We start from the raw sequence: 23,606 nt of genomic DNA, 5'->3' as shown, positions 1-23,606 counted from the left end.
TTGAGTGTTAGAGCAATCGCATTGAGAGTTAGAGCAGTCCCATTGAGGGTCAGAGCAATCCCACTGAAATGTACAGCAGTACCACTCAGTGTTATAGCAGTCCCATTCAGGGTTTGAATAGTCCCCTTGAAGTTTTGAGAAGACCCCTTGTGATTTACAGCAGTACCACTGAGGTTTAAAGCAGTTCCATTAAGGGTTAGAACAGCTCCATTGAGGGTTAGAGCAGCCCCACTGTGGTTTGGAGGAGTTCCATTGACAGTTTGAGCTGTCCCATTGAAAGCTAGAGCAGTCCTGTTGAGGGTTAGAGCAGTCCCATTGAGGGTTAGAGCAGCCCCACTGTGGTTTGGAGGAGTTCCATTGACAGTTTGAGCTGTCCCATTGAAAGCTAGAGCAGTCTTGTTGAGGGTTAGAGCAGTCTTGTTGAGGGTTAGAGCAGTCTTGTTGAGGGTTAGAGCAGTCCCATTGAGGGTTAGAGCAGTCCCGTTGATGGTTAGAGCAGTCCCATTGAGGAGTAGAGCTGTTTAAATGAGGATTAGTGCAGCCCCATTTAGGGGTAGAACAGTCCCATTCAGGGTTAGAACAGTTCCACTGAGGGTTAGAGCTAACCCATTGATGGTTACAATAGCCCTGTTGAGAGTGTGAGAGTGTGAGCAGTTTCATTGAGGGTTTGAGCAGCAGCACTGAGGGTTGGAGCAGCCCCATTGAGGGTTGGAGCACTTCCATTGATGCTTATAACCATTTCATTGAGAGTTAGAGTAATCTCATTAAGGATCAGAGCTGTCCCATTGTGGATTAGAGCAGTCCAATTGAGGGTTAGAGCAACTCCACTGAGGGTTGGAGCAGCCCCATTGAGGGTTAGCCATTCCCATTGAGGGTTAGATGGTTCCATTGATGGTTAGTGCAAACCCATTAAGAGTTAGAGCAGTCCCTTTGAGGGATAAAGCGGCTCCGTTGAGAGTTACAATAGTCCCAGTGAGAGATCGATCAGGCTCATTGAGGCTTAGAATAGTCCCATTGTGCATTAGAGCAGTCCCATTGAGGGTTAGAGCAATCCCATTAAGGGCTAGAGCAGTCTCTTTGAGGGTTAGACCAGTTGCATTGAGGTTTACAGTAGTACATTGTTGTTTAGAGCAGCCTCATTGGGGGTAGAGCAGCCCCATTGACAGAGCAGTCGCATTGAAGGATAGAGCAGTCTCAGGAAGGGTTATAGTAGTCCCATTGAGGGTTAGATCTGTCCCATTGATGTTTAGAGCAGACTTGTTGGGGGTTAGAACAGTTCCACTGAGGATTAGAGCAGTCCCTTGAAGGTTAGAGCAGTCCCATTGCGAGCTCTAGCAGGCCCGATGAGGGTTAGACCAACCACAGTAAGGGTTAGAGTTGTCTCATTAAGGGTTAGAGCACTCCCATTGATGCTTATAGCCGTGTCACTGAGAGTTAGAGAAATCTCTTTGAGGGTCAGAGCTGTCTCATTGTAGGTTACAGCAGTCCAATTGAGGTTTAGAGCAGCTTCACTGAGGTTTAGAGCAGTTGCATTGAGGGCTAATGCAATCCCATTCAGAGTTAGAACAGTCCCACTGAGGGTCACAGCAGTCCCATTGATGGTTACAATAGTCCCGTTGAGAATACGAGCAATTTCATTGAGGGTTAGAGTAGTCCCATTGAGAGTTGGATCAACCCCATTGAGGGTCAATGCAGCCACTTTGAGGGTTATACCATTCTCATGGAGGGTTAGAGCAGCCCCACTTAGGGTCAGAACAGTTCGCTTGAGGGTTGGAGCAGCCCTTTTGAGAGTTAGAGCAGCCTCATTGAGGGTTAGTGCAGCCCCGTTAAGGGTTAGAGCATTCCCAGGGAGGGTTAGAACAGTCACATTGACGGTTCGAGCAGTCCTATTGGGGGTTAGAGCAGTCCCATTGAGGGTTAGAGCAGTCCCATTCAGGGTAATAGATGTCCCAGGGAGGGCTACAGCAGTCATATTGAGGTTTGGAGCAGTTGCATTGAGCGATAGAGCAGTCCCAGGAAGGGCTATCGCCCTGTTGAGGGTTGGAGCAATTCCTTTTTGGGTTAGAAAAGCCCCACTGAGTCTCGTTGGGGGTTAGAGCAGTTCCATTGAGGATTAGAGCAGTCCCATGGCAAGCTCGAGCAGGCCCGTTGAGGATTAGAAAGCCCCATTGAGGATTAGATCAACCATATTAAGGGTTACAGCTATCTCATTGAGGGTTAGAGCAGTCCCTTTGATGCTTATATCCATGTCACTGAGAGTTAGAGAAATCTCATTGAGGGTCAGAGCTGTCCCATTGTAGGTTAGAGCAGTCCAATTGAGGGTTATGACTGCTCCACGGAAGTTTAGACCAGTCACATTGAGGGTTAATGCAGTCCCATTCAGGGTTAAAACAGTCCCATTGATGGTTATATTAGTCCCATTGAGAGTACGAGCTGGTTCATTGAGGGTTAGAGCAGCAACATTGACGGTTAGTGCAATCTCATTGAGGGTGCGAGCAGCCCCTTTGAAGGTTAGAGCAGTCCCATTGAGGGATAAAGCAGCTCCACTGAGAGTTACAATAGTCCCATTGAGAGTTCGAGCAGGCTCATTGAGTCTTAGAATAGTCCCATTGTGCATTAGAGCAGTCCCATTGAGGGTTAAAGCAGTCCCATTTAGGTTTAGAAAATCCCACAGAGGACTAGTCGCATAGAGGTTTGCAGCAGCGCACTGAGGTTTAGAGGGGCCCCACTGAGGGGTAGAGCAGTCCCATTGAAGGTTAGAGCAGTTCCTTTGAGGGTTGGAGCAGCCCTTTTGAGGGTTGGAGCTGTCCAATTGAGGTTAGAGCAGCCCCATTGAGAACCAGAGCAGTTCCTTTGAGGGTTGGAGCAGCCCTTTTGAGGGTTAGTGCAGCCCTCTTGAGGGTTAGAGCATTCCCAGGGAGGGTTAGAATAGTCACATTGAAGGTTAGAGCAGTCCTATAGGGGGGTTAGAGCAGCCCCTTTGAGGGTTGGGGCAGTCCCATTGAGGGTTAGGGCAGTCATATTGGGAGTTAGAGTAGTCCCATTGAGGGCTTGAGCTGTCCCATTGAGGGTTAGAGCAGCCCAATTGAGGGTCAGAGCAGCCCCAATGAGGGTTAGAGCAGCCCCATTTATGGTTAGAGCAGTGTCGTTGGGGGTTAGAGCAGTCCCACTGACCGTTAGAGCAGCCCCTTTGAGGGTTGGAGCAGCCCCATTGAGGGTTAGTGCAGCCCTTTGAGGGTTGGTGCAGCCCAAATGAGGGTTAGAGGAAACCCATTGATGGTTAGAGCAGTACCTTTGAGGGATAGATCAGCCCCATTGAGGGCTAGAGCAGTCCCATTGAGGTTTAGAATCGTCCCATTGAGAGTTCGAGCAGTCACATTGAAGGTTAGACAATCACACTGAGGGCTGGAGTAGTCTCTTTGAGGATTAGAGCAGTCGCATTGAGGTTTGCAGCAGTGCATTGAGGATTAGAGGAGCCCCACTGAGGGTTAGAGCAGTACCACTGAGGGTTAGAGCAGTACCATTGAGGGTTTGAGCAGTCACATTGAGGATTAGAGCTGTGCCATTCAGGCCTAGGCAGTCCCAATAAAGGACAAAGCAGTGTCCATGAGGGTCAGAGCAGTCTCATTGAGGTTCAGAGCAGTCTCATTGAGGGTGAGAGCAGTCCTATTCAGAGTTGGACAGTCCCATTGCAGGTTAGGTCAGCTCCATTGAGGTTAGGAGCAGTCACATGGCAGTTCCACTGAAGGTTAGAGCAGTCCCATAGGGGGTTAGACTATTCACATTGAGAGGTAGAGCAGACTAATTTAGAGTAAGTGCGGTCCCTTTGAGCATTAGAGTAGTCTAACTGAGGTCTAGAGCAGTCTAATTTATGGTTAGAGCAGTCCCATTTGAGGTTTTGACATTCTCATTGAAGATTAAAGTTCCACTGAGTGTTAGAGCAGTCGCATTGAGGGCTAGAGAAATCCCATTGAATGTTTGAGCCGTCACATTGAGAGTCAGAGCAGCCCCATTAAGGGTTAGAGCAGTCCCATTGAGGGATTGAGCAACTCCATTGAGAGTTACAATAGTCCCATTGAGCATTAGAGCAGTCCCGTTGAGAGTTTGAGCAGTCACATTTAGGGTTAGACAATCCCACTGAGGGCTCGAGCAGTCTCTTTGAGAGTTAGACCAGTCGCACTGAGGTTTACAGCAGTACATTGAGGTTTAGAGCAGCCCCTTGAAGATAGAGCAGTCCTGTTGAGGTTTGGAGCAATTCTTTTTTGGGTTAGAGAAGACCCATTGAAGGTTAGAACAGCCCCGTTTATGGTTAGAGTAGTCCCATTGAGAGTTATACAGTACCATTTAAGATTAGATCAGCCCCATTGAGGGTAGGAGCAGTCCCATTGCAGGTTAGACAGTCCCACTGAAGGTTAGGGCAGTCTCAAGGAGGGTTAGATCAGTCCCATTGAGGGTTAGAATATTCACATTGAAAATTAGAGTGGAGTAACTGAGAGTTAGAGCAGTCCCGTTGAGGATTGGAGCAGTCTAAATGAGGGTGAGAGCAGCCCCATTTATAGTTAGAGCAGTCCCATTGACAGTTAAAGCAGTCTTTTTGATGATTAAAGCAGACTCATTTAGAGTTAAAGCAGCCCCATTGAGGGTTTGACATTGTCATTGAAGATTAGGACAATTCCATTGAGTGGTAGAGCAGCCAAATTGAGAGTTAGAACAGTCCGATTGAAATTTACAGCCATTGAATCAGAATCACAGAATCACAGAATCATACAGTGCAGAAGGGGCCCTTCAGCCCATCGAGTCTGCACCGACACATGAGAAACACCTGATCTACCTATCTAATCCCATTTACCAGCATTTGGCCCATAGCCTTGAATGTTATGACATGCCAAGTGCTCATCCAGATACTTTTTAAAGGATGTGAGCCAACCTGCCTCCACCACCCTCCCAGGCAGCACATTCCAGACCGTCACCACCCTCTGGGTAAAAAAGATTTTCCTCGCATCCCCCCTAAACCTCCTGCCCCTCACCTTGAACTTGTGTCTCCTCGTGACTGACCCTTCAATTAAGGGAAACAGCTGCTCCTTATCCACCCTGTCCATGCCCCTCATAATCTTGTACACCTCGATTAGGTTGCCCCTCAGTCTTCGCTGCTCCAACAAAAACAACCCAAGTCTATCCAACCTCTCCTCATAACTCAAATGTTTCATCCCAGGCAACATCCTAGTGAATCTCCTCTGCACACCCTCCAGTGCAATCACATCCTTCCTATAATGTGGCAACCAGAACTGCACACACTACTCCAGCTGTAGCCTCACTAAGATTCTACACAACTCCAACATGACCTCCCTACTTTTGGAATCTATGCCTCGATTGATAAAGGCAAAGGTCCCAAATGCCTTTTTCACCACCCCACTAACATGACCCTCCGCCTTCAGAGATCTATGGACACACACGCCAATGTCCTTTTGTTCCTCAAGACCTCCTTGTTTCATGCTGTTCATTGAATACTTCCTTGTCAAATTACTCCTTCCAAAGTGTTGAGTGTTATAGCTGCCCCATTCACGGTTTGAGTAATCCCCTAGAATGTTTGAGCAGTCCCCTCGAGAATCAGAGCAGTACCTTTGTGATTTAGAACAGTTCCATTGAGAGTTAGAGCAGTCACAGTGAGGGTTAGAACAGCTCCATTGAGCACTTAAGCAGCCTCATTGAGGATTAGAGCAGCACCACTCACATTTAGAGCAGTCCCATTGAGCATTATAGCAGTCCCATTGAAGTTTAGAGCAGTCACATCGATGGCTGGAGCAGTCCCATTCAGAGATACAGCAGTCCCATTGAAGTTTATCACAGCCCCGTTGAAGGTTAGGGTAGTCTCAATGAGGTTTAGAGCTGTCCAAGTGAACGTTTGAGCATTCCCATTGTGGGTTAGAGCAGTCCCATTCAATGTTAGTGCAGTCCCACTGAAGGTTAGAGCAGTCCCATTCAGGGTTAGAATATTCATATTGAGAGTTAGAGCAGACTAATTGAGAGTTAGGGAAGACCCATTGAGGGTCAGAGCAGTCTAATTGAGGGTTAGAGCTGTCCCATTGAAGGTTAGAGCATTGACAGAGCACTCCCTTTGATGATTATAGCAGATCCATTGAGAGTTACAGCTGTCCCATTGAGGGTTTTATATTCTCATTGAGTGTTAGAGCAGTAGCATTGAGGGTTAGAGAAGTCCCATTTAGGGTTAGAGCAGCCACACTGAGAGTTAGAGCAGTCCCATTGAGGGTCAGAGCAATCCCACTGAAATTTACAGCAGTACCACTCAAGGTTATAGCAGTCCCATTCAGTGTTTGAATAGCCCCCTTGAAGTTTTGAGAAGTCCTCTTGTGATTTAGAGCAGTACCACTGAGGTTTAGAGTAGTTCCATTGCAGGTCAGAGCAGTCCCAATGAGAGTCAGAGCAGTCCCAATGATGGTCAGAGCAGTCCCAATGAGAGTCAGAGCAGTCCCAATGAGGGTCAGAGCAGCCCCAATGAGGGTTAGAGCAGTAACATTGAGGGTTAGAGCAGTCCTATTATGTGTTAGAGCAGAGCCATTGACCGTTAGATAAGTCCCGTTGAGGGGTTGAGCTGTTTCTTTGTGGGTTAGGGTAGCCTCCTTGAGGGTTAGAGCTGCCCCACTGAGTGTTAGAGCAATCCCACTGAGGTTAGAGCAGCCCAGTTGATGGTTCGAGCAGTCCCAGTGAGGGTTAGCACAGCCACATTGAGGGTCAGAGCAGCCCCAGTGAGCATTTGACCAGCCATATTGATGGTTAGAGCAGTCCCATTGATGGTTAGAGCAGCCCCATTGATGGTAAGAATAGCCCTATTGATGCATCGAGTTGCTCCATTGAGGGTTAGATCCGCCCCATTCAGAGTTAGAGCAGTCCGATTGAAGACTAGAGCAGTCTGATTGAAGGTTAGAGCAGTCCAACTGAAGGTTAGAGCATCCATCGCGTGTTTGAGCACGCCTGTTGAGGGTTAGAAAGCCCCACTGAGGGTTAGACCAACCAAATTAAGGGTTAGAGCTGTCTCATTCAAGGTTAGAGTACTCCCATTGATGCTTATTGAGAGATAGAGAAGTCCCATTGTGGGCTAGAGCAGTCCAATTGAGGGTTAGAGCAGCTCCACTGAAGTTTAGAGCAGTTGCATTGAGGGTTAGTGCAGTCTCATTCAGGGTTAGAACAGTCCCATTGAGGGTCACAGTAGTCCCATTGGTGGTTACAATAGTTCCCTTGAGAGTACGAGAAGTTTCATTGAGAGTTAGAGCGGTCCCATTGAGGGTTAGAGCCACCTTAATGAGGGTTAGAGCAGTTCCATTGAGGGTTAGTGCAATCCCATTGCGGGACAAAGCAGCCACATTGAGACTTAGAGCAGTCTCATTGTGAGTTAAAGCGGTCCCATTGAGGGTTTGACACACCCATTGAAGATAGAGCAGTTCGAATGAGTGTTATGGCAGGCTCACTGAGGATTAGAGCCTATTCATTGTGGGTTTGGTCCATTGCTTTGGGGGTTAATGCAGTCCCGTTGAGTGTGAGAGCAGATCCATTGTGAGCTTGAGCAGTCCCATTGAATGTTATTCAGACCCATGGAGAGTTCGAGCCATCTCATTGAGGTCAAAGCAGCTCTACTGATGCTTAGAGCAGTCCCATTGAGGGTTAGAGCAGTCCCATTGATGGTTAGAGCAGTGTCATTGTGGGTTAGAGCAGTCCCATTGAGGGTTAGAGCAGTCCTATTGATGGTTAGAGCAGTGTCATTGGGGGTTAGAGCAGCCCCATTACGGGTTAGATAGTGCCACTGATGTTTAGATCACTCCCACTGAGGGTAGGAGCAGTCCCATTGTGTGTTAAACCAGAACCATTGACAGTGAGCAGCCCCTTTGCTGATTATAGCAGATCCATTGAGAGTTAAAGCTGTCCTAATGAGGGTTTGACATATTCATTGAAGATAGAGCAGCTACATTGAACATTAGAGCAGTCTCATTGAGGGTTAGAGCAGTCCCATTTATGGTTATAACAGCCCTTTTGAGGTTTAGATACTTCCCATTGATTGTTAGAGCAGTGTCATTAGGGGTTAGATCAGTCTCATTGAGGGGTTGAACTGTTTCAATGGGGGCTAGAGTAGCCTCCTTGAGGGTTAGAGCTACCCGATTGAGGTTAGAGCAGCCCAGTTGATGGTTAGAGCAGCCCCTTTGAGGATTAGAGCAGCTCCATTGAAGGTTAGAGCAGCCTCATTGAGGGTTCGAGCAATCCCATTGATGTTAGAACAGCCCAGCTGATGGTTAGAGCAGTCCCATTGAGTGTTAGAGCAGTGCCGTTTAGGGATGGAGCAGTATCACTGAGGGTTAGAGCACCCCCATTGACAGATAGAGCAGTCCCATTGAGGGTCAGCGCAGCCCCATTGAGGGTTAGAGTGGTTTTATTGAGGTTTAGGGCAGGCCAATTGAGCGTTAGACCTGTGTCATTGAGGGCAGGAGCAGTCCCATTGTGGGTTAGTGCAGTCTAGTGAGGGTTAGAGCAGTCCCATTTATGGTTCCAGCTGCCCCACTGACAGTTAGAACAGCCCCTTTGATGATTATAGCAGACCTTTTGAGAGTTATAGCAGTCCCATTGAGCATTAGATCAGTCCAGTTGAGGGGTAGAGCCTACGCATTGTGGGTTTCAGCCATTGCTTTGAGGATTAGTGCAGTCCCATTGATGGTTATAGCAACCGCATTGATGGTTAGAGCAGCCCCAATGAGGGTTAGAGCAGTCCCATTGAGGGTTGCAGCAGCCCCTTGATGATTATAGCAGACCCATTATGAATTAAAACAGTCCCATTGAGGGTTTGACACTCTCATTGAAGATAGAACAGCTTGATTGAGTGTTAGAGCAAGCTCACTAAGGATTAGAACTTACTCATTGTGGGTTAGGTACATTGCTTTGGGGGTTAGTGCAGTCCCAATGAGCGTTAGAGCAGACCAATTGAGAGCTCGAGCAGTCCCAATGAAAGTTTGAGCCGTGGCATTGAGGTCAGAGCAGCCCCACCAATGTTCAGAGCAGTCCCATTGAGGGTTAGTCGGTTCCGGTGAAGATTAGATCTTGTGGGTAGGAGCAGTGTCATTGCGGGTTAGAGCAATACCATTTACAGATAGAGCAGCCCCTTTAATGATTATAGCAGACCCACTGAGAGTTAAAGCTGTCCCATTGAGGGTTTGACACACCCATTGAAGATAGAGCAGTTCCATCGAGTGTTAGAGCAGTGCCATTGGGGGTTAGAGCAGTCCCACTGAGGGATTGAGCTGTTTCATTGGGGTTTAGAGTGGCCTTTTTGAGGATTAGTGCAGTCACATTGAGGGTTAGAGCAGCTCCTTTGACGATTACAGCACACCCATAGTGAGTTAAAGCAGTCCCATTGAGGGTTTGACACACCCATTGAAGATAGAGCAGTTCAATTGAGTGTTAGGGCAGGCTAACTGAAGATTATTGCCTACTCATTGTGGGTTAGATCCGTTGCTTTGAGGGTTAGTCCCATTGACTGCTGGAGCAGACCCATTGAGAGTTTGAGCAGTTCCATTGAATATTATGTAGATCCATTCAGAGTTAGAACAGCCCCATTCAGAGTTTGAGCCATCTCATTGAGGTCAGAGCAGCCCCACTGATGTTTAGAGCAGTCCCATTGAGGTTTTTGACACACCCATTGAAAATAGAGCAGTTCAACTGAGTGATAGGACAGGCTCATTGAGAATTAGAACCTACTCATTGTGGGTTAGAGTCATTGCTTTGAAGGTGTGTGCAGTCCCATTGAGCGTTAGAGTAGACACATTGACGGTGAGAGCAGTGCCATTGATTGTTATAGCAGCACCATTGAGGGTTATGGCAGCCCCTTTCAGGGTTAGGGAAGCCCCATTGAGGGTGAGAGCAGTCTCACTGGGGGTTAGAGCAATCCTATTGAGGGTTAAAGAAGACCAATTGAGGGTTAGAACGCCCCATTGAGGGACAGAGCAGGCCCAATGAGGGTTAGAGCAGTCCCACTGAGGGATAGAGCAGCCACATTGAGGCTTAGAGCAATCTTATTGAGGGCTAGATCAGCCCATTTGATGATTACAGCTGACCCATAGTGAGTTAAAGCAGTTCCATTGATGGTGTGACACACCCATTGAAGATAGAGCAGTTCGACTGAATGTTAGGGCAGGCTCATTGAGGATTAGAGCCTTCTCATTGTGAGTTAGATCCATTGCTTTGAAGGTTAGTGCAGTCCCATTGAGCGTTACAGCAGACCCATTGAGGGTTAGTGCAACCCCACTGAGTGTTAGAGCAGTTCCATTGAGCATTAGAGCAGTACCAGCGAGGGTTAGAATAGTCTCATTGAGTGTTAGAACAGCCCCATTGACAGTTAGAGCAGTCTCATTGAGGGTTGGAACAGACCCATTGAGATTTTGAGCAGTTCCATTGAGGTCAGAGCAGCCCCTCTGATGTTTAGAGCAGCCTCATTGAGTGTTAGAGCAGCCTCTTTGAGGGTTAGAGCAGTCCCATAGAGGGTTTGACACACTCATTGAAGATAGAGCAGTTTGACTGAGTGTTAGGGCAGACTCACTGAGAATTAGAGCCTACTCATTGTGGGTTAGAGTCGTTGCTTTGAGAGTTTGTGCAATCCCATTGAACGTTAGAGCAGACACATTGAGGTTTAGAGCAGCCCCATATAGGGTGAGAGCAGTCCCATTGAGTGTTAGAGCAGCATCATTGAGTGTTATGGCAGCCACACTGATGGCTAGAGCAGTCTCATTGAGGGTTTGAGCAGTCCCATTGAGGGGTCGAACTGTTTTATTGGGGGTTAGAGTAGCCTCACTGAGGGACAGAACAGTCCCGTTGAGGGTTAGGACAGCCCCACTGAGGTTAGAGAAGTCTCATTGAGGATTTGAGCAGTCCCACGGAGGGTTACAGCAGAACCATTGAGGGCTATAGCAGCCCCATTCAGGGTTTGAGGTGCCCCCTTGAGGTTTTGAGCAGTCTCATTGATGGTTAGAGCAGTCCCATTGAAGGGTCGAGCTGTTTTATTGGGGGTTAAAGTAGCCGCCTTGAGGGTTAGAGCAGATATATTGAGAGTTAGAGCACCCCGTTGATGGTTAAAGCAGCACCATTGAGGTTAGTGCAGCTCCACTGATGGCTAAAGTAGCCCCATTGAGGGTTAGAGCAGCAGCATTGAGGGTCAGAGCAGCTCCATTGGGGTTTAGAGCAGCGCCATTGGGGGTTACAGCGGCCCTATTGGGCATTAGAGCAGTAATTTTGAGTACTACAACAGTCCCATTTTGTGTTCGAGCAGTCCCATTGCGGGTTAGACAGTCCCATTGAAGGTTAGATCAGCCCCACTGAGGGTAAGAGCTGTCCCATTGCAGGTTGGAGTAGCACCATTTACAGTTAGAGCAGCCCCTTTGATGATTGTAGCAGACCCACTGAGTGTTAAAGCAGTCCCATTGAGGGTTTGACATACCCATTGAAGATAGAGCAGTTCCAATGAGTGTTAGAGCAGTCTCACTGAGGGCCATAGTAGCCCCATTCAGGGTTCGACCAGTGCCCCTGAAGTTTTGAGCAGTCTCACTGATGGTTAGAGCAGTCCCACTGAGGTTTAGAGCAGACCCATTGAGTGTTAGAGCAGTCCCATTGAGGGTTAGAGCAGCCCCATTGAGGGTTCGAGGAGTCCCATTGAGGTCAGAGTAGCCCCACTGATGTTTAGAGTTCCATTGAAAGTTAGAGCAGTGAGATTTATCGTTGGAGCAGTCCAATTGAGGGGTAGAGATGTTTCATTGGGGGTTAGAACATTGTGGGTTCGATCAGCCCCATCGAGGATTAGAACAGTCTATTGAGATTTAGAGCAACCACATTGAGGGTTAGAACAGCCCTCTTGATGATTATAGCTGACCCAATGTGAGTTAAAACAGTCCCATTGAGGGTTTTACTCACCCATTGGAGATAGGGCTGTTCGATTGAGTGTTCGGGCAGACTCAATGAGGATTAGGACCTACTCATTGTGGACTAGAGCGTTGCTTTGAGGGTTAGTGCAATCCCAATGAGCCTTAGAGCAGACCCATTGAGACTTAGTGTAGCCCCATTGAGGATTCGATCAGTCTCATTGATGGTTTGAACAGTCCCATTGAGGGTTAGAGCAGTTCCATTGAAGGTCAGAGCAGCCCTATTGAGGGTCAGAGCATTCCCAATGAGGGTTGGAGCAGTCTCATTGAGGGTTGGAGCAGTCTCTTTGGGGATTAGAGCAGGGTCATTGAGGGTTAGTTCAGCCCCATTGACGGGTAGCGCAGCCCCATTGAGGGTTAGAGCAGCCCCATTGAGTGTTAGAGCAGCCCCATTGTGGGTTAGAGCAGACCCATGGAGGCTCAGAGCAGCCCCATTGAGTGTTAGAGCAGTCCCATTGAGGCTCAGAGCAGCCCCATTGAGTGTTAGAGCAGTCCCATTGAGGGTTATGACAGCCCCATTCAGGGTTTGAGTAGTTCCCTTAAAGTTTTGAGCAGTCCCGTTGAGGGTTAGAATAGTCCCATTCAAAGTTTTGGCAGGCTCATTGAGTGTTGGAATAGTCCCATTATGGGTAAGAGCAATGGCATTGAGGGTCAGAGCAGTCTCTTTTTGTGCAGAGTAGCCATATTGTGGGTTCGAGCAGTCTCATTGAGGGTTAGAACCAACTCATTGTGGGTTAGAGCCATTGCTTTGACGGTTAGTGCAGTGCCATTGAGCGTTAGAGCAGCCCCATTGAGTGTTAGAGCAGCCCCATTGAGGGTTAGAGGAGCCCCATTGAGGGTTACTGCAGTCCCAGTGAGGGTTAGACACTCTCACTGAGTGTTTGATCAGCCCCATTGAAGGTTAGACAGTCTTACTGAGGGTTAGAGCAGTCCCATTGTGTTGTAGAGGAGTCCCATTGAGGGTTAGAGCAGTCCCATTGCGTTGTAGAGGAGTCCCATTGAGGGTTAGAGCAGTCCCATTGTTGTTTAGAGCCATCTCTTTGAGGGTTCGAGCAGCCTCATTGAGCAGTAGAGCAGTTCCATTGAGGGCTAGTGCAGTCACATTGAGGGTTAGAGTATTCCCATTGTGCGTTAGATCAAAACCTTTGAAGGATAGGTGCATCACCATTCAAGTTAGAGCATCCCATTCTTAAGACAAATGTGGGAAAGACTGATTCTGACTTGTCAATCCATATCAGTTGTGAAGAAGTTAAAGTGTACCATTATTAGAAGACCGATGTACTGTTCAGTTGATGAACCCGACCTCTAACCTTTCATACAGGTGAATGATGAATAACGGACAGAAAACTCTCACTATCCTGACGTGGAGTTTCAATGCCAACATGCCAGAGAAGGCACTTAACTGACATAACTAACATGGGCACTTCCAGTTTCTCTACTGGGGTCAGCTTCTGTTTCATGCTGCTTGTTTTCCCTTTCCTCAATCTCAGGAAAAGAGGAGAAAAATGTTTAGGGAATGACCTCTTCCAGCTGTGCTTGTGAGAGTGAGAACTGAAAGAGCTCGAAGAATTAGATTGACTAAATATTATCCCCTTAGCCAGATTTGCATTTCTTTGTGTACCAGAGATTAAAGAGTGATCTAATCGAAGTGTTTCAGATGATTGTAGGATTTGGTTAGATACAAGGAAATAAAAGATTTCCTCTGGTGGGGGAGTCCACGTAAAGTGGGCATCCCTTTAAATTAGAGTTTGGCCGTTCAGCGTTGAAGTCAAGAAGCACTTAATCACACAAAGGGAAATGGAAACCTGGAACTCTGGAAATTTGGAACAAATAGTTATAGGCTGGGGGTTAATGGAAATTTCCAAAACTGAGATTGATGGGTTTTTGCTAGGCAGGGGTATTAAGAAGTATGGAACAAAGATGGATTTCAGATACAGATCCATCATAATCTAATTTATTTCTTTATTTAGCATGTGCATAGTCACAGAGCCAGGCAATAACCTTGTCAGTGGCTGGACGGAGTTCTTTAAGCCCGCCTTCCAGTTTAGGCTGTGGACACTCCTTGACAATGAGTGTCATAGTTTGGACTGCATCACAGCTATGACCTAGAGGGTCTTGATGATCCCACTGATGTTTGTGGCTGCACAGAAGCCTAATTGAATGGCAGAACAGCCTTGGCGGGCTGAATGGCCTACTCCTGTTTTCAGTTCTGAATCTACAGCCATATAGTGCCAAATATGTGTACTTGAGCCAGCCCTAGTTTAGTTGGTAGCATCCTCACTTCCCAGTCACAAGGTTGCAGGTTCAATTTCCATGCCAGGGCTTGCAAAAAAACCAAGGCTGACACTGCAGTGCAATACTGAGGGAACACTGCACTGTTGGAGGTGCCGCCTTTGATGAGACATTAAATCAAGGCTTGTTTAGACTTCTGCTGTTTGGTTGCAAGTAAAAGATCGCGGGGCAGTATTTTGAAGAAGAGCAGGGGCGTTATCCCTGGTATCCTGGTCAATGTTTATCCTTCTATCACAAAAACAGATTATCTGGTCATTATTTTCATTATGTTTCCTGCATTAAACAGTAAATACAAACCAAAAGCATTTAATTGGCTGGAATGTGCTATATAAAAGTAAGATCTTTGTTTATTTTTCCTCCACCTATGCCGTGGCAGCCAGGTTTTTAGTGCATTCCTATAGGCCTTTTCCTCTGCTGCCGGTGTCTATGTAATGTGAAGAGTCTTGCTGCACACAGTGATGAAAGTTGATGTTTGTTTCGTGTGTGATACGAGAAGTAATAAATATGAGCAGGGTTCCTAATAACACTTGTTGATTTGAAACACAGTGAGTACTGTTGTTGTGCGAAAGCATAAAGTCTACCACGAGAGGGCACTGTCGTACAGTAGCATGTGTTTAGAAACTTTATAAATCTTTTCGGTTTGGGTATATGACCTGATTAAGGTGATTCTAATACAGCAGCCTATCATCTCCATTTATTATCTAAATCTTAAGTCATTGGTCTGGACTGCTAATCAGACTGCTCTGAATTTTACTTAAGAAGAAAGAAACACTCACCTTCGTATTGCACCTTATTATATCCCTAAAACTTTGCAAAGACAGTGGAATAGATCTTCACTTTCTCTGGCAGCTAGTAATCTGGTGTAGCGACCTGTCATCCCTATTGCGGAACCCAGTCAATCCAGATTAATGCAGTAAAATCAAGCAGCTTCAATACTGGATGGGTGAACAGCTCTGCCATGTTACTGCCAAATGGTGAAGAAGAAAATCTACCCCTGTGAGTTGCACTAAAGCACAGCAAATGTTGGCAGATGTGGCAACTAGTTAAGGCAGATGAAAATCCTGCAAACCACACACTGCTCTTTTGTTCATGTTGCTTGAAGTTGGAGTGTTGGTGGGGACGCTGGGGAATTCCCTGCTTTAATTAAAATAGTGCCATGCGATTATTAGCACACCTTGACTATCATATAGGAGATGGGCTTAACATCTCACCTAGAGGTCAGCACCTCTGACAATGCAGCACTGCCTCAGTACTACGATCACTGATCCAATCATTGTTTCAAGCTCCAGTGCAGGAATTCATCACGGGCAGTATTCCTGAACTTTTGTACTGTTAGAGGTGCTGAATTTTAAATCAAAGTTAATCCAAAATCCTGTATGTAAAAGTGATAAAATAAATAGATCCAGGTTGTCCTGAAAGTATTTATGATGATAACTTAAAACTGTACTTAAACAGATGACTAGAATTGTCCATTCAAGTGCATTGTGTGTAGTACAGGGATTACAGTGTTAATTGCTGAGGTTTTCCAAAACATTTCTTATTTTGAGCTACATTGGGATTGTTCTCTGAGGATAAATTGAGTTTGTGCATGAATGGAAGCCAATGAACATTGCTTGTCTAGACTTTAGCAATGCTGTTGATAGAAGTATAACATGGGGAGCTAGTTCAGAAATGGTTCGGCACCCAAAATAGGTGGGCTCTTAAGGAGTGGTTTGGCAACAGATTGTATTAAAGGACATGAGGATGGCTGAGCTTAGAACTGTGTCAGGTTGGCAGGATGCCACTGGTGGAGAGTGCCAAGTATTAGTTCTGGGACCCTGGTTATTTTCACTTGTATACTAGTTTATATCCATGGTTTTGCAGTGCATGGGCATAGAGACATGATGATGGAATTTGTCAAGGATGGGGAGGGAGTTGGCAGACAGTCAAAAGCTGGCTGATCAGGTGTCAAACAGGGGTATCAAACACAGTCTACATGATGGGCATCACCTGGTATCGAGGCACTTGCCTTGGCCCAGATTCAGCAAAATTTATTTAGAGACACTGGGGCAGAAATTATGTGTTGTGCCTGTATGTTCGGCATAAAATGGCGCAATATATACCAATTACTCTGCTCGGGGACCTGTGTCTAATCTGTGCCAGCAGCATGATTACTGCCAAATTAGCCCTCACTGGTTTTAGGTGTCCCTGGCAGCTGCCAGTGTTGGATCAATTCAAGTATGTAAGAGATGTCCAGCGCATGTTTCAGGACTCTGCAAAATGTGTGAACAACAAGGTGGAGCATGCCCAGATCCATCAGTGCTTCTTCATGTTGAACACCAATTTGAAGAAGCACCTAGAGTAATGTGGGGACAGAATGTACTCTGGTTGGGGAACTTCACTGTCCATCACCTAGAGTGATTTAGTAGTACCACCACTGACCGAGCTGACCAAATACTGAAGGAATTAGCTGCCAGACTGAACCTGGGCAGGTGGTTTGAGGGCCTGTAACACAAAGGAAGATCCTACTTGACTTCATTGTCACTACTCAACCTGTTACAGATACATTTGTCCGTGACAGTATTGGTAGGAATGAGCACTGCAAAGTTCTTGTAGAGGTGAATTTCCATTTTCCCAATGAGGACACCCTTCACCATGTTGTTTCTCTAGCCAAGCTGTCCCACTACAGCTACAACACTGGTATTTACTTGACAATATGGAAGATTGCCCAGGTATGTCTCACAAAAAGCAGGACAAATCCTGCCCAGCCAATTAGCACCCCATCTGCCACTCTCAATCATCAGCAAAGTGATGAGAGATGTTGTCAACAGTGCTATCATGCAGCTCTTCCTCATTCATAACCAGTTCACTGACGTTCAGTTTGGGGTCTACCAGAGCAATTCAGCCCCTGACCTCATTACAGCCTTGGTCCAAACATGGGCAACTGATTTGAATTCCAGACTTGAGGTAAGAGTAAGCGCCCTTGACATTAAGGCAGCATTTGACCAAATGTAGCATCAAGGAGCTCTAGCAAAACTGAAGTCAATAGGAATTAATAGGCGGAGTCATACTTGGCACAAAGTAAGATGGCTGTGATTGTTGGAAGCCAATTATCTCAGCCCTAGGACATCACTGCAGGAGTTCCTCAAGGCAGTAACCTAGGTTCAACCATTTTAAGCTACTTCATCAATGATCTTTTCTCTATCATAAGGTGAGAAGTGGAGACATTGGCTGATGATTGCACGGTATTCAGCACCATTCTTGACTCCTCAGATACTGAAGCAGTCTGTGACCACATGCAGTAAGACCTGGACAACATCCAGGCTTGGGTTAATTAGCGGCGAGTAACATTGACACCACACAAGTAGCAGGCAATGACCCTCTCCAATAAGAAGGGCCATCTGCCTTTGTCATTCAATAACATTCCCAACTCCGGAACCTCACCAACATATTCTGGTGGTCACCATTGACCACCATCTCAATTGGATCAGTTAAGCATATACTCTGACTACTAGTGCAGGTCAGAGGCTATTCTGTGAAACTTGGCTCACCTCTTGACTCCCTAGAGCTTTTGCACTATCTACAAGGCACAAGTCACGATGGAATACTCTTTACTTTCCTGGATGATGCAGTTGTAACTGTGCTGCAGAAGCTCAGTATCATTCAGGATAAAGCAATCTGCTTGATCAGTAGCCCATCCATCACCTTTAACATTAATTTCTCCACCAGCAGCACATATGGCAGCCGATTGCACCATCAACATGGTATAAGGCTTCTTCCACATGCCTCTCAAACCCATGACCTCTTAGACTCTGATGTGCAGCTGTTTAATATGCTCAAGAGATGTGACAGGAGACGTGCAACAGTACAATGGGCAGCAAATGGGTCAACAGTGGATGGAATTTTATGGCCCCTCGTGCTGGTGGGATCTTCCTGTCCCGCCGAAGCCAATGGAGTTTTGAATGGCTCACCGCATTTTCCGGCCCCGTCTCCGCCGTGATGTGGCGGTAAAATTCCACCAAGTGTGTTTATTTGCTAGTCGCGAGACTTTTAGTAGACGAGAGTTGAAGTTCCTAGCACTATGGAAACATGGCTCAAGGTTTGCATTGTTTAAGTGACTCTCCAGAAGAGGTGTATGAGAGGAAGGATGAAGTTAAAAAAAAAGTGGGCAATTAAGAAAAAGGAAAGGGAAAACAATCAAATGTTTGAAAAGTTTAAAATGGATGAAACCAACATACTGTTTAAAAAGGCATTTTTCAGAGATGAATTTTGACGAAATTGAATTGAAATGCAAAGTTAAATTTAGAAACACAGATCTTTATCCTGCACAAAAATGTGTATAAAGTTTCTGTATGAATACAAGGAGGCGCCATCCTGTCATACCAATGATCTTTCTATCGCATCATGGTTCTTTGATGTTTGAACTGCAGTATTCTTACTATAATTGGCATCCAGGGAGAGAGTAACTGAGGGAAAGGTCAGAAAGTAAGAGACACTCGAAGAAGATAACATAATAATAAAGGGAGAGGTCAAATGGAGGGAAAACAAACTCGGGAGGAGTGACAGACATAAGTGAAGAGTGAAAGAGAAACAGACTTTTATTGACACTACCAAAAATAAACTTGAGGTAAAATCCTATCCAGACCATGGTAAGATTAATGAATTAGGAAAATGCCTGCCTCTCACCTTGCCTCATGCTTGCAGAGCGGTGCCCCTCAAGCTAGATATAACCAATTATCTTTCCCTAAAGGACAAAGAAATGACTATGTTCCTTTGTGGACTATGGCTAATTACCTGGCATGATGATCAAATATTAATTGGGAGACAAAGATTGCAGCGCTCTTGGGATCACGGGAATGCTGTTGTGAAATTTAATAAGTCAGTTCGACAATACACAGTCACATCCTGCAGGAACTTTGTCTGATTGCCTCAATCACACCGTTTCCTCGCTGGTTGTTGAAGTGACTTTGCACCGCAGAGGTCATACTGTGATTTCCAAAAGCAAATAATAAAAAAATCTTTCAGGTTTTTGTGACTTCGATTGATCTGCTCAGTGTCACTTTTTCCATTGTTTAGGTATCAGAGCAAAAATCGTCCAGATAAATCTTCGTTTTATATCATTACCGGTGAGGTAACTGCTGACTTGTTGGGGCTGGAGATCCACCTGTTAATTCCATAATTCAAGCTGATGCTGAGGAAATGCTGCCCTGTTGAAGGTGCCCTCTTACAGGTGAAACGTTAAACCCAAGCCCTGCCTTCCCTCTTAAATGGAAGTTAAAGATCCCATAGCACTATTTCAAGAACAGGGGAGTTCTACCTGATGCTCTGGTCTGCACTTATTCCTCAACCCACATCCCTCAAAATAGATTATCCTCTTGGAATAGCTGAAAGGAGGGAGAAGGTGAGCTTGGTGAGGGGTTCAAGTGGCATTTGGTGGAAATGACGGATGATGATGGGGTGAAAGTAGAAACTGGTCGGGGTGACAGGTGAGAACAAGGACCATTCTATTGTTGTCAAAGGCAGCGGGAGGGGGATTAGACAGAGCATGGGAAATGAAGTGACTCTCATGAAGGACACCACTGACTGCTATTGAGGGGATACTCAGGTAAGGTAAAAACAGAGGGCATTTCTGAAGTACTTGATTCCAAACAGCTACAATGTGGCTTCATGTGTTCTCCTGGCATTCGGCCTGGGCACTGACTTTAGTATATTTCAACCTTAGCTAAATTCCCAATCTGTCTTCCAGCCAGAAAGGCTATTGATGTAGTGGTGGCATTGTGTGGGGTGTGGGTGGGGTGAGAGGGGAGGTGGTGGGTCTGTTATAGTCCAAGGGTTTTGGGAGGATGATTGACATTTAATATGTCGACCTTGTCTAAATGCACTTTGGGAAGGGAGTGGGAGCGAGAGCAGGGCGAGAGAGAGGAGGGGCTGCTGGCTGAAGAGCCCTTCTCTCTTTGAGACTAGGGGAACTACTGCGGGCTTGCTCTTCTTATTTTGGGTCCCATGTATCTGCAGTTTGTTTTTCTTAAATCCCCTTTTCCTTTGCCAATTTCTCCCATTTTGTAGCCTTTTTCATTGGTCGGTCCAATTTTCAACAATCTTTTGCACTTCTGATGTATTCCCATGCTGATGACCTTTACATGGCCCATCAGGTTTTTATGAAGTAGGCCATTCAAGCCACCAACCTTCTCCATAAATGATGTGTCTGGTGTTCACACCCCTCTGCTTTTTAAAACCATTCCTCCTAAAATGAAGCCTCCACATCTAAAAATCTAACCTGGGTTATTCTCTTTACAGCCAACAAGTGTACATAAAATAAAAGAATCATAGAATAATGCAGCACAGCTAAAGGTCATTTGGCCCATCACTTCTCTGCTAGCTCTTTGTCCAATTAATCCTACTGTTCTGCTCTTTTCACATAGTCCTGCAAACTATTTCCCTTCAAATATGTATTCAATTCTCTTTCAAATGTTTCTAATGAATTTGCTTCCACCAACCCTCAGGCAGTGCATTTCATGGTCTTATAGGTATGTCCAATGTTTACTGTTTTTATTTCAGATTTCCAGCATTTGCAGTTTTTTTTATTTATCTGCACATTATCAGTTACATTCACTGGGTGTCTGTTAAACATATTTGCTATTCGGTGGGGGAGAGTGGGGGTTCTTTCACCTCTAGAATTGGCTTGTTCATTTTAAACCTGTGTGCCCACACAAGCAGTTTATGTCTCGGTCTCTCAGTGTTTGAAAGAAAGAACAAGCATTTATATAGCATCTTTCACATCCTCCGGATTCCCTAGGGCACTTCATAATCAATAAAGTAATTTTTGTAATGTAAGGAAACATGGCAGCCAATTTGTGCACAGCATGACAATGGGATAAATAAGCAGAAGGATGTTTTAGTGATGTTAGTAGAGGTATAAAGAATGGCCAGGAGACCTGTGACAATGTCCCTGCTATTCAAATAGTGTAATGGAACCTTATACATCGCCTATGAATGCAGACAGAACTTTAGTTTGATATCTTATACAAAAATGGCACTTTCAACATTGCAGCATTGAATTATGCGTTCAAGATCAAGAGTGGGACTTGAAACCCAAAGCTTATTCAATCAGAGATGACAGTCCTACCACTGAGCCAAGAATATGTTGATCCACAAATTTCTTCTCTCCTCATTCCTCTTTAGTCCACTGAAAACACATTCAGCTCTGAAAGTTCAAGAAGAGCTTTATCTCTTTGAATCTTCTCTTGCCCCAACATATTAGTTGGTTTTATTCAGAGTGGGATAAATGGCCCTTTCCCATTCCATGGCTTGTGAGCATATCTTCATATTATGTCATATATTCTTTAGTGATGATTATACTGATTACACAGTATTACAACTAGTTGTAATTTCTTACAGCCGGTTTTTCTTTGTTGGCTAACATAGTAATTTCTCCTTCTCCGTGAAAAAACTGTCTCATTGATTCCCAAGAAATCTTCAACTTCTTCAGAGCCATTCTTTGTGTATTGATTTCTAGGAACATTTGTTTCTGTAGAAACAGTCTCAATTTATTCATTGTGAGGTGCTAGATTAAAGTATCCAAAATCTGGAGATATGATTGCCTTGGAGTGGTAAAGCTGCAATGTGCAATGCTGGTAACAATGGTGTTCATGTATTAGAATATAATTCCTATGCTTGAGGTGTGATTTCAACTCACTCATGTTTACTTGGTTGGACACGATAGTGACTCACTCTGTATTACTGAACAACTGTAGATTAAAAAGGCTGGAAAATACTGTTGGGAAAAAGAGTGGGTGAACACTTGACATACTTGTCTCATATCCCTCTGTCCATTATTTAAATAAAGGCATTAACCTACGCCTCCCTTCTACTGAAGGAGAGGAGAATGTCATACCAAGGCATTTGAGTGTTCATCTGCTATTATCGCTATCGAAAATTTTCAGGAACTAATAAAGATTTTAAAAAAGATCATCATTTTTGGTAATTCAGTGAATTGCACTTTGTGAAACAGCAGCCTGCTGAGGTAATTTATTATATAAGGTTATTTTAATTCACCAACATGGACAAAGGTGGAATGTAGTAAAAATGTTCCACAAACTTATCACACCTGTGCCAATATATTTACCTGAAATGTTTTGGAAAGATGCACAGTTGAGCAATCTCCTCAACATCCCATTAAATTGTGGTTCACATTGCAGAAGGCAGGGAAGTGAGTGAAGAAAAAGGGAGTTTTTTTGTCATAAATTCACTGGAACACAAAGTTCGACGAGGCTGGACTACTTTGCAGACAGTAATTGATAACACATCCAAATGACACAATGAGGCCCTCCAAATGTTTGGCATAGAATTAATTCTGCACTGAGATGGTTTTGTAAGATGCTTTTTACAAGTTATTTAATTTGAGTTTGTGCTCTTTTGCTATTAGGATGCACAGTCTCCTATTTCCCAACCCTTCCCATATCTTTCTTCATAGATACTGTCCTGGTCCACATGCTTCTGCTGTTGAGCAGCCTGTTCAAAATGCCCAGCAGATGTTGCCCATGGTATTCCAACAAATGAGGACTTGGTTTCTTCTCCACCCTGTGAGCTATATTGTTGATCTCTACACAGCACCCAACTGTGCAATGTGAGTAGGGCTAGATACTAAGTAATGATCCTGGCAGCATTTCTACAATGTGACACTGTGCCACAGTGCTCCCATTTCAACATATATAATCAGGGCTCATCCAGATCAAAGGAGGAGATCTCAATGTTGGAAGAATAGAATATTCCTCCAACTTTTTCTCACATAGCACATTCCAGGTCTGGTAAAACACTGTTCAATGCAATGTAAAACTTCCTTTATCCTACCCTAATAAAATGCCTCAATTATAATGTCAAGGAAATAGCGGCTACTGCAGCTGTGTGACATTTGTATTTCTCACCACCCCTCTCCCTGAGCGAGAGAGTAACAAAGTGCCAACTTGTGCTTAAATGTGGGCAGTTTTAAAGCGGCAAGTTACTCTGACTAAAAATTCATTTGACACTGCCCAAATTGATTTTCTGTAGAATAGGCAGAGAAAGTGGAGACTTTATAACATCAGTTTCTGCTGTATTCAAAACCAGATCAACGAGGTCAAAATACAGTGTGCCATCCAGTCTAATCACAGTTGACCATCAATATGGATGTTGATCCAGATCAATGTAAATTAAGTTGATTTGAATTCCTTACAATTCCTTGTTCCTGTGAAATTCAATTTCCTCCCGTGATACAGTAATGCTTCAAGGAATGTCTGAAGGTGAGCCAGGACAATGACACACTCCACAGGGAAGTGCTTGATAGTGTGAGCAGATACAGATCCAGGAATACTAACTTACGCTACTTACACT

This window comes from Carcharodon carcharias, chromosome 16 (genome assembly GCF_017639515.1).
Source record: "Carcharodon carcharias isolate sCarCar2 chromosome 16, sCarCar2.pri, whole genome shotgun sequence".
In the NCBI taxonomy this organism is placed as follows: Eukaryota; Metazoa; Chordata; class Chondrichthyes; order Lamniformes; family Lamnidae; genus Carcharodon; species Carcharodon carcharias.
The sequence above is the reverse complement of the archived record's forward strand: the minus strand, read 5'-3'. Positions refer to the sequence as shown.